Source organism: Scyliorhinus canicula, chromosome 6 (genome assembly GCF_902713615.1).
Source record: "Scyliorhinus canicula chromosome 6, sScyCan1.1, whole genome shotgun sequence".
NCBI lineage: Eukaryota > Metazoa > Chordata > Chondrichthyes > Carcharhiniformes > Scyliorhinidae > Scyliorhinus > Scyliorhinus canicula.
The window spans coordinates 119,757,162-119,773,266 of NC_052151.1; the positions used below are offsets into that span (position 1 = coordinate 119,757,162).

The window sequence follows — 16,105 nt, forward strand, 5'->3', positions numbered from 1 at the left end:
CGTGAATTCTACCCACTTCTATCCTTTTTAGTTCCATAGTGAATTATCTCAAGTTTGTCTGCACTGAACTCCATTTGCCAATTTTTCCCATTCACTTATTCTAGAAAGAGCTCTTTCTAATTTTATGCTTCCCATTTACACTGTTTACAATATCATGGGCAACTTTGGATATCTGGCTTCCTATCCCATCATCCAAGTCAGTAATGAATACGGAGAATGGTTGAGGCCTCAACACAGACCCTTGTGGGACACTACTGGCCACATCCAGCCAATTACAGTACCTGACCATTATCCCCAATTTGTCTCTCCCACAGCGCCAAGTGCAGGCATAAAACTGGGACTTGTTGACAAACATTTAGAAGCTAACTCCATACTAACTCCATACTTCTGGTCAACGTTGTCAAGGAACAGAATGTACACAAGAGAACTGGAGAATAATCCGCTATGGTTACAGTCATATCTTTCTAAAGGTGGAGTACACTTGGCTATGAAATCAATCCAACAGTAACTCTTCAGCATGGATATCACTACAAAATTGCATGAAACATTCTGGAATAAGCTCAGCTGCCAGAACTCAAATCTCTGAAGTAAAAAGACTGAGGAGCAGAAACATCATACATAAAGTGTTTTTTGACTGACTCCACAGTACAATATAATCGATATGTGGGAGTGGTTTACAATTTTATGTCCTTTAATATCCTCAAACCACCTGAACCAGATTAATGCTATGCAATTGGTCCCGATATCTATTAATCTCTCAATAATGTTATGGTAATTGGTTTGTGGCAATGGTACTGCAATTGTTAATCCTTCAGTGAAACCATCATTTGAGCAGCAGACAGGCTGTCAGCTTCCGCAATCAAAATTGCTGATGGTGCAAAAACAGATCCCAAAACAATCCCATAAATCCCAGGCATCATTTAAAAAAAAGAAATCCTCAAGTGGCTTCAAGACTGCAATCTAACACCTGATTTTATGGGGGGCACTGCAAAGTGTTTTGATAGGCTGTCATTGTTTCGGATGTTATTCCCTCATAATCTTGCAGTCCTGCTCTCAGCGCTCTGTATCCTTAGATGTAATTTACACAATGAAAACGGTTTGATATACCATAGAACAGTTTGAAAAATGGTGTTCCCAGCTGATGATACCACTATTCCCGGACACGAAGACAATTTACTTTGCAATCTAAGAAAAGTAGACGTCAGACTAAAAATGCTGTGCACGTGAGATCAAGCAGAACAGTTTTAAAGCTTTCACGGGGAGATTACTGCAGGTCACATCTTTAATATTTTATAGGGTGAATAAAATAACAATCAATAGCTAACTAATTTTACATGACAACTCGTGGATGCAGACTATTTACACATTCAAAGTGTAAATAGAAAAATTGAAAGTATGATCGGATTTACACAGTGACTTTTGGGGGGTGGGAGGAGTTCTTTGTTTGTTCATGGGCAAAGCACCTTCATTGCCCATTCCTAATTGCCCTTGCTAGTGAGAGGAATAGCAGAATGGTCATGTTACTGAATAAGTAACCCAGAGGTCTGGGCTAATGCTCTGGAGGCACAAGATCAAATCCTGTCTGAGCAGCTGTTATATTACTCTCTGGCAATATATCGTTACTCTTAGCTTCGTAATCCAGAATGGTCTGATGGTGTGACTCTGAAGAAACCACCAATCTTTAACTTAAAGCAAATCTGATTTATTAAATAAAGATTGATTAATATTGAGTTTGCACACTCCACAGAACTATAACTAGTAATCAAGTAATCTATATTAAAGTAATAACTAATTTAAACTACACATGCTAAACTATGCTGTGATCTATCTCTCTAATACTCTACTGTCTCGTCACTCCTGGTTGGAAGAGATCCAAGATCCTTTGAGTTCTCATATTTATAGTGGGATCTAGTGTTGCCCTCTAGTGGTTGTGTTACACTAAGATGTAATCATTAACCCCTTACTTGTCTATATATATATATATATATATATATATATATATATACACACACACATTTCATTATAGCAGCTTTGGAATTTAAGTTCAATTCATAAATACATATGGAATAAAGAGCTAGGGTGGGATTCTCCGACCCCCCGCTGGGTGGGAATTGCGCTGCGCTGGTGGCCCCCCCCCCCCCCCGGCGATTCTCCGGCCCGCGATGGGCCGAAGTCCCACCGCTGTCAAGCCTCGCCCACCGGCGGGAATCAAAACACCTACCTGACCAGCGGGACTGGCGGGCTCCCGGATCCTGGGGGGGGGGGCGCGGGGCGATCTGGCCCCGGGGAGTGCCCCCACGGTGGCCTGGCCCGCGATCGGGGCCCACCAATCGGTGAGCGGGCCTGTGCCGTGGGGGAGCTCTTTTCCTTCCACCTTCGCCATGGTCTTCACCATGGCGGAGGCGGAAGTGACCCCCTCCCCAGCGCATGCATGGAGATGACGTCAGCAGCCACTGACGCTCCAGCGCATGCGCGGACCTATGCCGGCTGGTGAAGTCCTTTCGGCCTCGGCTGGCGTGGCGCCAAAGGCCGTCCACGCCAACCGGCGGAGCGTCAACCACTCTGGCGCGGGCCTAGCCCCTCAATGTGAGGGCTTGGCCCCTAAAGGTGCAGAGACTTCGGAGTGGTTCATGCCACTCCATCACGCCGGGACCCCCCGCCCCGCCGGGTAGGGGAGAATCCTGGCCCTAGTCTCTGTAATGATGATCATGAAAAGACCAGATTGTAATGAAAATTCATCTGGTTTGCTAATGTCTAATGTCCTTCAGGGGAGGACATCTACTGTCCTTACCCAGTCTGACTCTGGACCCACAGCAACGTGTGACCGATGCTTAACTGCTTACAAAAGTGGCTTATCAAGCCACTCAATTGAATCAAACTACTACAAAAAAATGTCAACTGCAGATTATTGTGTGGAGGCTGGATATGACCAGTGTAACTATAGCACTGTCTGTACAAAAATTGCCCATCTCAAAATCAATATCAGTTATTAAAGTTCAGTACATGAGGTGCTGCTTGCATCATTTCTTACGGTATAGTTTTGTGCACTAGGAAGAAATAACGCTGACAGCGCTGCGCATTTAAATGGCAGCATTAATGGATACTTGCACTGCGAATGAGAGGGGTTATAGTTTGAAGGAAAAAATTAGTCATTCCACTTCACCAAGAACGATTTGGTACTGCACTATTTCAGATCAATATTTGGTTGATCTGAAACTCCAGGCACAAAAGTTCAATAAAAAAGTATGGATTTTCAGTGAGTGCTAGTAAGTAAAGGACAACTAAATACAACCAAAACTTTTCTGAAGATAACTAATAGAAAACCTCAGCAGGTCTGGTGGCATCTGTGGAGAGAGAAAGAAAGTTAATGTTTTGAGTCCATATGACGCTTCATCAGAGCAAGAGAGTAGAGATGTGATGAATTTTATCCTTTCAGACTTAATTAGCACCTTCCTTAGTGTAAGAGTCATTCCTGTTATTACGATCCGGGACGATATTCCAATAGTGGCTCGGACCCGGACAGAAACCCCAATATTTTACTTTAAAACTGGGAGGAAAGGATACCTCACTCCAGGAGATTTCTCACAAATAGGGATATGGGGCTCCATTCAGCCAAAAGATTTCTAAGTGTCATTTTGGATGAATTTGGTGGGGTGTCTCTCTTCAGCCGAATTGGCGAGATCGCAGCCTGTATTCACCTGCACTTAGGTCCAAAAATGAGCCCCCACTTGAATCTCGCCGTGCCTGGCTCCCTCACCGTCTATTTTACATGATTCGTGCCTCAGCTGCTTGATGTTAACAAAGGAGAGCTGCTTTTAAACGCTCCCTCACCACTCACTCCCAGTCAACACACAAGCATGGCAACACGCAGATCTATTCCTTGCTTTGGGGATGCCGACCTGGCCAACCTTCTCGACACCCTGTTCCCCCGAGGGAGTTGGAGACCCAGCAGCAGGGTCAGCAATGCTGCTGGGAGGCGGCTCTATGGCGCAGTGGTTAGCACTGCTGCCTCACATTGTCAAGCACCCAGGTTCCATATCGGCCCCGTGTGGAGTTTTCACATTCTGCCCTTGCCTGCGGGTTCTCACTCCGACAACTCAAATATGTGCAGGGCAGGTGGATTGGCTAAATTCCTCCGTAAGTGGAAAAAAATAATTTATTTTTAAAAAAGCAAGGTCGATTGGAGGAGTCCCCAAACCTTCAGGTCTAAGAGATTGTGCCTGCAGTGTGTGGCACCGGGGCCAACACTACTAGGGTGGCGGCCGCAGTGGAAAACCTGGAGGACGATATCCACGCCTTGAGTGGTCGTGTTTAAAGTATGGTTTAGTCTGTGACAACCATGGCTGAGGGACTCAACATCACATCCCAGTCAATGAGGGACATGTCCCAGATACAGGTGGACATTTCCGAAGCACTCCAGGGAGAGTAGCTGAATACTGAGGCATTGCTGAGGGCGTCGACACCATGATGCAGACAATGGGGAGCCTCCAGGACTGGTAATGCCAGATGACTTAGAGGCTTCTGGAGCTCACTCCAGCTGACCCTATGGAGTCATCCAGAGTCCAGTGGACACCCTCAGGGAGGAGGAAGCATGGAGCCCATTCCGGGGCCTTCCATCAAGGAGACTATGGCGGTCTCCAGTTCTTCGGAATTCCCCCCTCCTGACACTGGTGCATCTCAACAGCAGCGGACAGAGTAGGGTTTCATGGTGACACCTGCGACACCTTTGTCAGCCGGGGGCCTCCAGCTCCAAGCTCTCCAGAGGACGTCCGCCAAGGGCATCAAAGGCCACAGGGCACGGAAAGCAGTTGGCTGCCTCCACCTCTGATGTGCATCCTGGGGATACACCTACACCTCGCAGTAGACCACAGAAGCTCCAGAAGAGTGAGGAGCACTGAGTGGGCACTACTATCTGGAGCAATGGGGAATGAAATGAAAATCGCTTATTGTCACGAGTAGGCTTCAATGAAGTTACTGTGAAAAGCCCCTAGTCGCCAGATTCCGGCGCCTGTTTGGGGAGGCTGTTACGGGAAATCTGTGACAGTAATATGCTCACTATTAAAACATTTCACACCTGTTACATGGGAAGACTCTTGTCACTTTAATCTTAACAGTGGACCTGCCTGTAGCCCCACCCTCTGTTCCCCTGTCCGTCCCCCCCCCCCCCCCCCCCCACCACCTACAGTGGTCTAAGATCAAGAGCCCACGATGCACGCTCCGTCATGAGGACGGGTCTGAGTGCGCTGTCAGCAGAAAGACAGGAGTCAGATTTAATCGCTTAACCAGTAAGGACGGGATCTAGATCGCATTGGGGATAGAGAGTCAGGTGACTCACAATCGAGCAGGTGCAGAGCTTGATTTGGTGGTCATGAGCGATTCATCCAGTGTGCCCGGATCAGCGCTGAGCGCAACGGGGTCACTGAATCACGCTGAATGTCTCTGATTAAATACTCCACAGGTATTCAAAGCAGAAGCAGTAAGTGCCTGGCACATCCTTTACTGTAAACCTGAAATGATGCTGAGTCTGCAGAGAAAGTAGACAACCTTGCCAGAGAAACCCACCTTAAGTCTGGAAGGAAGGACCAACACAAAAGCCTGAACTTCAGAAAGACATTGATTGGAAGTCATCCCAATGCTTCAGAGATCCTTATTCCTGGGCAGCACGGTGGCACAGTGGGTTAGCACTGCAGCCTCACGGCATTGAGGTCCCAGGTTCGATCCCGGCTCTGGGTCGCTGTCTGTGTGGAGTTTGCACATTCTCCCCGTGTTTGCGTGGGTTTCACCCCCACAACCCATAAATGTGCAGGCTAGGTGGATTGGCCATGCTATATTGCCCCTTAATTGGAAAAAATGAATTGGGTACTCTAAAATTTAAACAAAAAAAAAGAGATCCTTATCCTTTCTTTATTAATATTTTATTTCCTTTTTCTCCACCCTTTTCCCTCTGTGGTGTATGTGTGTGTGTGTGCATAGATAGATGGATCGGACGGATAGACAGACGGTTGGATAGATGGATGGACAAACAGGCAGATATTTAGGCGAGTTAGAAAGGGGGGTTGGGAAAGGGGTAGTAGATAGTCAGTTACATTTTCTGTTTTAATTATAATACTGTACGTAATAAAAAGTTCCTTATGTTTTAAAGTTCCAAACCTGGTGACAATAATTTATTGGGCTCAACCAAGGACCTCAGACATTTTAAATAAAGGGCACGATCGAACGGTCTCATTGTGCCCGACTCGGTGACGAGATGAGGCCATTAAATCTCCCGAGACATTGCGATCTGGATCTCGCCCTCACTGGGTGAGATCCAGATTTATATATTTAAGTGAGTCATTAGGTTAATTTAAATATGTCACTGCCCGATTCTCCCTCGCCCGAGAGACCTCGCCATGGCGCCGTTTAGCACTGGTCCACACAAACGTGGCGTAATGCCACCTGGTGGGCTCTCCTAGGCTAAACCAGTAAGAATGAAATTACATCCACATTTTTAAATTCTAGGGTATGAATTATAGTGCCGGGTATATGATGCACACTCTTGAATGCACTAGATTTAAGACTCATGCGATAATGATCAAAGAATGCTCATAGAATTCCAATAGTGCAGTTGGAGGCATTTGGCCATCGAGCCTACACTGACCATCTCAAAGAGCACCTTACCGAGGTCCATGCCCCCACCCTATCCCAGTAACCCCACCGAACCTTTTCGACACAAAGGGGTAATTTACTGTGGCCAATCCACTTAGCCTGCACATCCATAATGATGGATAATTGCTTTAGTTATAGTTAAATTAAATTTTTCAAAGAAAATTAACATTTCCATTTATTCCCCATTTGCCGGGAGTGAAGGTGGATTCATTCAATGTCAATCCATATTAATTTAAGGAATGGTTGCAGTGCATCAGGATACACACAAAGCTCTTCCCAGACAAATAATAGATGGCCCGCTTCAGGAACGTCTCCAATATTATGTGTTCAGAGTTTAAAAAAACTAAAACTTAAAAAAGAAAAATGTCTTCACAACAAAATTATTCACCAACCAAATATATAGAATTTGTGATGAGTTTGTATAGCAACAGAAAGGAATCTTGCCTTTAAAAAATAAGTATTACTGTGCAATAGCTTAATCCTTGGAACTGAAAATTTAAATTATCTTTAATTTGTATTAGTAATTTATTCATGAAGGCAACATTTTAATATCCATTTACAATATCTTTGGCAGACTATAAGATTATGCAGTATTTGCAAAGACAATTCTAGAATATTATGACATGACTCAGTGGTAATCTGTTCCACATATTAATGTAGAAAGACTCAGATCCTTTACACAATTCTTTGTGATGAAGCTTGTGATGACCTACTTTTATTCGTAAGTCGGCAATCATTTTTCAAAATTTTAGATCACTTCAGAAAGGAATTACTTCAGTTAAAAAAAAATCAATGTTAACCAAGTAGAGCTGGTCTGTGGCTATTTAGATTTTTAAAGCAGTTATTGGAAATTTGGTTAGCTCATTCAAAATTCTGAAATTGCCATAACGGTATGTATGAATAAACTATAGTAGTAGTTAAAGTATTGACAGGCCTCTCAAAAGCCCTTGTGTAAACTGAAAGACTCCGCTCACACTCCAGTGACGACAACCCTTTACCTTTATATTTATTTTCATGATCTTCATGGAGTCAAGAATGAATAAACACAAAACATTATGACCAGGTATTTCCAAAACCACACCTGTGACGTCGGCACTTCCAATTCTCATTTTACTTTGCACTTGTGGGCGACACAGTAGCATAATGGTTAGCACAGTTGCTTCACAGCTCCAGGGTCCCGGGTTCGATTGCCGGCTTGGGTCACTCTCTGTGCGGAGTCTGCACGTTCTCTCCGTGTCTGCGTGGGTTTCCTCTGAGTGCTCCGGTTTCCTCCCACAGTCCAAAGATGTGCGGGTTAGGTGGATTGGCCATGATAAATTGACCTTAGTGTCCAAAAAACCGTTAAGTGGGGGTTACTGGGTTACGGGGAAAGGGTAGATACGTGGGCTTGAATAGGGTGATCTTTGTGAGGGCCGGTGTGGACTCGATGGGCCAAATGGCCTCCTTCTGCAATGTAAATTCTATGACCTTCATGGCATTTCCTGGATTCTGTTCATTTCCATCGCCACCCTTCCGCCTCCCCCTCCTCACCCATTCAGAGATTGATGATGCCCCCAGAAACCTAAAATTTCAGCTCTTTCTGACCATTTCAATTTCCCTCAAATTTCCAGTGCAAAGAACCACAACAAAGGGATCAGCAATTTCGGGTGTAAGGCAAAGCAGATATCAAGCCAATGAGAGAGATTCAAAGGAGGCTGGGACTTTCTTTGCCATCTATGATGATCCGTGAGCAGTGCATGAGGTCAGCTAAGGTATGCTAACTCTTTATGCACATGACCTTGAGGCTTAATTACATACTAATAATCTTTATTGTCACAAGTAGGCTTACTTTAACACTGCAATGAAGTTACCGTGAAAAGCCTCCATGATCGCACCTGTTCGAGTACACAGAGGGAGAATTCAAAATGTCCAAATTACCTAACAGCATGACTTTTGGGGCTTGTGGGAGGAAACCGGAGCACCCGGAGGAAACCCACGCAGACACAGGGAGAACATGCAGACTCCGCACAGACAGTGACCCAAGCCGGGAATTGAACCTGGGACCCTGGCGCTGTGAAGGAACAATGCTAATTAACCACCGTGCTACCGTGCCACCCATAAACCTCCTCCTTCAATTACCCCATTCAGTCAAACAAACTGTTATGCACAGCACCCTCCCACACACCAATACTTTTACAACTAATAAACCAGCGTTCAAAGGAAATTAGAAGTTTTAATACCTCCTGGATTTTGTCTCCTGGGTTGCTCATAGCAGTATCCAGGAGGTTAATCTCCTGGACAATCCTGGAGTGTTGGCAACGCTAGACTGTCAGCAGTGCAAATTTGACATAGTCAAGCTAAAGCTAAAGGAGATGATTATCCTTTTGTTCAGTCTGACGTTCCACGCCCGCCTCATTTAAAATTATTCCAGTGCAGCTTGCTGTGAGTTCGAAAAATATATACATCTCTCACAATTTACCTAGTCTATTGCACTAAACCTTGAAATGTTCAACTTTTTATCAAGCAAAATAGAATCTTTCAGCTCTACATTTCCTGTATTGAAAGTAAGCCTTAAATCAGATTTGCACTGCAGAAAGAGAGTTATCAATTTAATTTCTCAATGATTGTTTTCCTAAACAATGAGCTTCATGTCATGTCAGAAATGATTAATAACCTCACTTTGTTCCAAAACAGAATTCAGAACAGAAACGCTGGCTTATTCAATATGATTTATATCAACGATTATAATAAATATTCTTTCTACATTTCTACCTGCATAAATAGAGATAGCCATAGCACTGAAAATCACAAAATTAAAGACTAGCTTAAGGGATTAGATACAAAAGGTTAGAGAATTTTAAATCCACTGGAAGCAGACTTGCGCAAATACATTAGCCTCATAACAGCCTCTACAACGCTGTAACCTCAATATTTAATGGTTATTTTTTTGTCCTACTTTGGAAGGTTTTTTCTTCCCTCGCAATTACATTCCTCATCACAGAATATTCCCTATTCATGAAAGCCAGCAGACAACTACTCCCAAGCAGATGTTGCTGTGGGACTCACTGCTACAATGTGCCCAATACTGGCCCGGTACATTTTGCCCTTCAGTACATTATTCAACTTCCAGAGATCGTCCACGTAACTGTCCTACCCCCTCAGCATGTCCTGCCCCCTCAGCAGGTCCTGCCCCCTCAGCAGGCCCTGCCCCCTCAGCAGGTCCTGCTCCCTCAGCAGAGCCTGCCCCCTCAGCAGGCCCTGCCCCCTCAGCAGGTCCTGCCCACTCAGCAGAGCCTGCCCCCTCAGCAGAGCCTGCCCCCTCAGCAGAGCCTGCCCCCTCAGCAGAGCCTGCCCCCTCAGCAGAGCCCTGCCCCCTCAGCAGAGCCCTGCCCCCTCAGCAGAGCCTGCCCCCTCAGCAGAGCCTGCCCCCTCAGCAGAGCCTGCCCCCTCAGCAGGCCCTGCCCCCTCAGCAAAGCCTGCCCCCTCAGCAAAGCCTGCCCCCTCAGCAGAGCCTGCCCCCTCAGCAGGTCCTGCCCACTCAGCAGAGCCTGCCCCCTCAGCAGAGCCTGCCCCCTCAGCAAGTCCTGCCCCCTCAGCAGAGCCTGCCCCCTCAGCAGGCCCTGTCCCCTCAGCAGGCCCTGTCCCCTCAGCAGGCCCTGTCCCCTCAGCAGGTCCTGCTCCCTCAGCAGAGCCTGCCCCCTCAGCAGGTCCTGCCCCCTCAGCAGGTCCTGCTCCCTCAGCAGAGCCTGCCCCCTCAGCAGGTCCTACTGTGGTGATATGATCTGCATACTCGTCTGCCATTGGGCCAGAACGTTGGCTTACCATTGGCCCTGGTCGGTCATGTGCCTCTCGACCGATTAGCCGAGGGGCTGAGTTAACCACGCCTCTATTAACGAGGTATAAATGGTCAGACGACTGACGATCGTCCCTTTCCATTGTAGACGATCGCAGAGCTGTGTTCTAGTCAATTAAAGCCAGACTTTGGTAAATCACTCGCCTCGCGTACAATTGATGGTACATCACCTACCCCCTCAGCAGAGCCTGCCCCCTCAGCAGAGCCTGCCCCCTCAGCAAGTCCTGCCCCCTCAGCAGAGCCTGCCCCCTCAGCAGGCCCTGTCCCCTCAGCAGGTCCTGCCCCCTCAGCAGGTCCTGCCCCTTCAGCAGGTCCTGCCCCCTCAGCAGGTCCTGCCCCCTCAGCAGAGCCTACCCCCTCAGCAGAGCCTGCCCCCTCAGCAGGCCCTGCCCCCTCAGCAGAGCCTGCCCCCTCAGCAGGCCCTGTCCCCTCAGCAGGTCCTGCCCCCTCAGCAGGCCCTGCCCCCTCAGCAGAGCCTGCCCCCCTCAGCAGGCCCTGCCCCCTCAGCAGGCCCTGCCCCCTCAGCAGGTCCTGCTCCCTCAGCAGAGCCTGCCCCCTCAGCAGGCCCTGCCCCCTCAGCAGAGCCTACCCCCTCAGCAGAGCCTGCCCCCTCAGCAGGCCCTGCCCCCTCAGCAGGTCCTGCTCCCTCAGCAGAGCCTGCCCCCTCAGCAGAGCCTACCCCCTCAGCAGGCCCTGCCCCCTCAGCAGGCCCTGCCCCCTCAGCAGGTCCTGCTCCCTCAGCAGAGCCTGCCCCCTCAGCAGGCCCTGCCCCCTCAGCAGAGCCTGCCCCCTCAGCAGAGCCTGCCCCCTCAGCAGAGCCTGCCCCCCTCAGCAGAGCCTGCCCCCCTCAGCAGAGCCTGCCCCCCTCAGCAGAGCCTGCCCCCCTCAGCAGAGCCTGCCCCCTCAGCAGGTCCTGCCCCCTCAGCAGGCCCTGCCCCCTCAGCAGGTCCTGCCCCCTCAGCAGGCCCTGCCCCCTCAGCAGGCCCTGCCCCCTCAGCAGGCCCTGCCCCCTCAGCAGGCCCTGCCCCCTCAGCAGGTCCTGTTCCCTCAGCAGAGCCTGCCCCCTCAGCAGGTCCTACTGTGGTGATATGATCTGCATACTCGTCTGCCATTGGGCCAGAACGTTGGCTTACCATTGGCCCTGGTCGGTCATGTGCCTCTCGACCGATTAGCCGAGGGGCTGAGTTAACCACGCCTCTATTAACGAGGTATAAATGGCCAGACGACTGACGATCGTCCCTTTCCATTGTAGACGATCGCAGAGCTGTGTTCTAGTCAATTAAAGCCAGACTTTGGTAAATCACTCGCCTCGCGTACAATTGATGGTACATCACCTACCCCCTCAGCAGAGCCTGCCCCCTCAGCAGAGCCTGCCCCCTCAGCAAGTCCTGCCCCCTCAGCAGAGCCTGCCCCCTCAGCAGGCCCTGTCCCCTCAGCAGGTCCTGCCCCTTCAGCAGGTCCTGCCCCCTCAGCAGGTCCTGCCCCCTCAGCAGAGCCTGCCCCCTCAGCAGAGCCTGCCCCCTCAGCAGAGCCTGCCCCCTCAGCAGGCCCTGCCCCCTCAGCAGGTCCTGCCCCCTCAGCAGAGCCTGCCCCCTCAGCAGAGCCTGCCCCCTCAGCAGAGCCTGCCCCCTCAGCAGAGCCTGCCCCCTCAGCAGAGCCTGCCCCCTCAGCAGGCCCTGCCCCCTCAGCAGGCCCTGCCCCCTCAGCAGGCCTTGCCCCCTCAGCAGGCCCTGCCCCCTCAGCAGAGCCTGCCCCCCTCAGCAGGCCCTGCCCCCTCAGCAGGCCCTGCCCCCTCAGCAGGCACTACCCCCTCAGCAGGCACTACCCCCTCAGCAGGCCCTGCCCCCTCAGCAGGTCCTGCCCCCTCAGCAGGTCCTGCCCCCTCAGCAGAGCCTGCCCCCCTCAGCAGAGCCTGCCCCCTCAGCAGGTCCTGCCCCCTCAGCAGGCACTACCCCCTCAGCAGGCCCTGCCCCCTCAGCAGGCCCTGCCCCCTCAGCAGGTCCTGCCCCCTCAGCAGAGCCTGCCCCCTCAGCAGAGCCTGCCCCCTCAGCAGAGCCTGCCCCCTCAGCAGAGCCTGCCCCCTCAGCAGGTACTACCCCCTCAGCTGAAAACATATCAGGCCTGCAACTAATTTTGTTTTATCCTAGAAAGACACTAGTGGTGGGCACTCAGTGGTTTCAGATCAGCAGTCGAATCCTCCTACAATGCAGTAGTGTATGGCGGTACTACCTGGTCCATCATTTTCAGTCCGCTTAATATAAATTAGGTGGATCGGATCTGGGGTGAGTTTCCAGTCACTATCCAACATCTCACACTGAATCTCCAAAATTGCCATCTTTCTTATTTCTTCCTGTAATAACCCTCACGAGGTTCAAGGGGATATCCTAATCGATCTCCCTGTGGGATTGGTGGAATACGAGCATTCACACCAGTGGGCAGAAGCTATGTAAATACATAGCTGTGTAAAAGCCGGCCCAGACAGGGACTGGCATTCTGGTATTCCGACTGGGACTTATTGTGTTTACACTTCCGAAGTGGCCCTTTTTTATGACTAAAATAAACTTGTGTTTACTTACCTGCAAGGGCCTCCTGGGTCTCCAGGCTAATTTAAAGACCATGGGCAGAATTTTACAGATGGTTATCTTTCCCTTCCCACCTTCCAAGCAGTCAATGGTGAACACATTGTCGCCGATACTGCCTGTCCTGCAGCCATTTCACGTTCCAATGAGCATTAATTAGCTAGAGGCTGGACTTCTGCCCTTCATTCAGCCAATCTAATCAGTCGGCAGCACCTGAAAGTGCAGTGGACAGACTGGGACTACAAACAGTCCACAGACGCTCGGTCCCGGGAGCTCTTGACCAGGTAATTTGGGGAGTCTCAGAGTGGAGAGGGGAGGTGAGACCCATGGGATTGGGCAGAGGGAAATTGGAGAGGCTGAGTAGGCACCTAACTGGCCAAACCTTTTGGTGAGTGTTGTGTTATGTAATTTGGAATAACACAAGCTGCCATTTGATGCAGTTTTGAGTAAAAGATGCTCCAGACTTTGAAGTGAGTTCAATGTGTTTTATTGAGTTCGACTCTTTGCTAATCTAAATGTAGTAACTCAGTCTAACTGAACCAGCCTTGCTCTAAGCCTCGTGCTAGGGTGTGATGCTAAGATTACACCCTGTCTCACTCTGTAGATGTTGGTCTGTGGAAAGAGGCTGGGTGTGAGTGCCTCATCCCTATTATAGTGAGATACCACCCCTGAGTGTCCTGACTGCTCATTGGTCTTGTCCTATTCTATGTGTTCATTAGCTGCATATTTGAATATCATGACAGGGAGCACCCACTGTTAAAAGAGGCCGTTGATGGAGGTGTGCCCCTCCCCTTCCTGCGTAAGGCATAAACAAAGTCACTTTTCAGGCTTGCCCCTGCCCCAGCGCACATTCCACCAGCCTGAAAATTGAGACTGGGCAGGAAATTAATCGGCCACTTAACGGCCTCAATTGGGGTATAACAAGAAGTGCCATATGCTTTGAGCCTATGGATGTCCAACTCGTACCCTGGATTTCCTCACTTTTTATTGTGCACTTTTAGGTGTGTCTCTGAACAGGACTCTGCTTTTAAAGCTCATGCAAATGAAAATATCTCCAAGAGCAGTTCAAGTTGGCCAAATGGAAGGTTAATTTAAAATAGCATTTGGATGGTGTACAGCAGTCCAGCAGCAAAAATTGGGGGCGCGATTCTCCCAGACAGGGAGAAATCGTAAGGCTGGCGTCAAAACCGGGCGGGTTTGACGCCGGCCTCCCCCTCCCCGACCAGGAACCGATTCTGGTCCCCGGTCGGGGCTAGTATGCCGCGGCCGTGAACTCCGGCATCGCGGGCTTAACGAATTTCGTTAAGCCCGCTTGCCAGAGTTTGCGCCGGCTGACGCGTCACATGACGTCAGCCGCGCATGCACGGATTGGAAGACTCCAACCCGCGCATGCGCGGATGACGTCATCGCGCATTTGCGCGAAACCCGCGCATGCGCGGGCCGGGATGCCCCTCAGCCGCCCCGCGAAGTGATACAGCGGGGCGGCGGAAGGACAAAGAGTGCACGGGAATCGGACCCGCTGCCCGCGATCGGTGGGCACCGATCGCGGGCCCATGACACCCTTGGCACGGCCGTGGTACTGCCGTGCCAATCGGTGCCATGGTTTTCAAAATCGGGACTTGACGGCCGTTTTTACGAACGACCAGACCAGGTGTGTTTGCCGTTCGTAAAAACAGCCGTAAAGGGCTTGGACTTCGGCCCATCGGCCAGCTGAGAATCGCTGCTGGCCGTAAAAAAACGGTGGCAGCGATTCGTGTCGGGCGTGGGGGGGGGGGGGGGGGGGGGGGGGGGGGGAGAATAGCGGGAGGGCGTCAGACTAGCGTGGCCATAAAAATTTACGACCCCCGCTATTCTCCGCACCGTCGTGAGTGCGGAGAATTGCGCCCATAGTTCATCATGAGGGAGGTGCATGTCAGGAAATTGTAAACATCATAGAAACTCAACCAGTGGATAACTCCTGTTGGAAGCCAATCTCCTAACACTCTGTGATGGGTATGTTGGGATAACATTTTGTATACTCTAGGGCAGGAGTTCTCAACCTTTTTTAACCCATGGACCCCTTTTCCTCTTAATTTTTTTTTGTGGACCCCCATAGCCATTCCACAGAAAAAAAAGCTTCTTATATGCGTGGTAAACTAATCCTAAAGTCCATCTATCTTACCGTGAGGGTTGGAAACGGATTAGCGGTATTTTCGTACATTGCCAAACTTATTCCAATATGAAAAGTAATGAAAAAAACTTTTCACTGACTAAATTGAATTAAATTACTCTAAAAATAACCAATTCATATCAAATATACACAGTTTCTAGTGATTACTGTGTTAAAGAGAGAAAGAGAGAGAGAGAAAGGTGAATATTCATCATGAACACAGTAAGAAGTCTTACAACACCAGGTTAAAGTCCAACAGGTTTGTTTCAAACACGAGCTTTCGGAGCACGGCTCCTTCTTCACCTGAAGAAGGAGCCGTGCTCCGAAAGCTCGTGTTTGAAACAAACCTGTTGGACTTTAACCTGGTGTTGTAAGACTTCTTACTGTGCTCACCCCAGTCCAACGCCGGCATCTCCACATCATATTCATCATGAAAACAAACATTTTTTTCTTCTACTTGATTCTCAGTAATAACAATTGTTCTGAAGTAGAATTGCTCTATGGACCACTAAAATATCACCGTGGACCCCCAATTCGGTATTTTTTTTGTGTGGACCCCCAGTAATGTTACATGGACCCCCAGGGTCCATGTGGACCCCGGTTGAGAACCACTGCTCTAGGGTTTACTCCTCGGGTAGGGTTTTGGATTACTAGAGTGGGCAAATTCAGGGCGAATGATCTAAACCATGTTCCCACCCCTTGGCCAGCATGCCTGTTTCTCCGAGACCAGCATGCTCAGGTTTCAGGGTCTGTTGTCCAGAGGCGGAAACGGGAACTCACCCAAGCTTCTCAATAAGAGGTAAGACTATTAACAGGCTTGTTGTCAGCTCATGCAAGAGTCAGATTTGGATTTTTGGTTTATGGGTGGGTCTGATGCGCCGATGAACCACGATATGCACA

At 49.4% G+C, this 16,105-nt stretch overlaps 1 protein-coding gene across 4 annotated transcripts in view; it reads right to left on the bottom strand.

Annotated features, from left to right (window-relative positions):
- msra (methionine sulfoxide reductase A) overlaps positions 1 to 16,105 on the bottom strand; it is a 492,501-nt gene that overhangs the window by 279,876 nt on the left and 196,520 nt on the right. The window contains exon 1 of one of the 4 annotated variants that reach the window (XM_038800013.1): positions 8,865 to 8,958. The exons of the other annotated variants lie outside the window; for them this stretch is intronic. The gene's annotated coding sequence lies outside the window, so the exon portion shown is untranslated. Of the gene's footprint in view, positions 1 to 8,864; positions 8,959 to 16,105 lie in introns of those variants that run through there. 4 annotated transcript variants of the gene reach the window in all.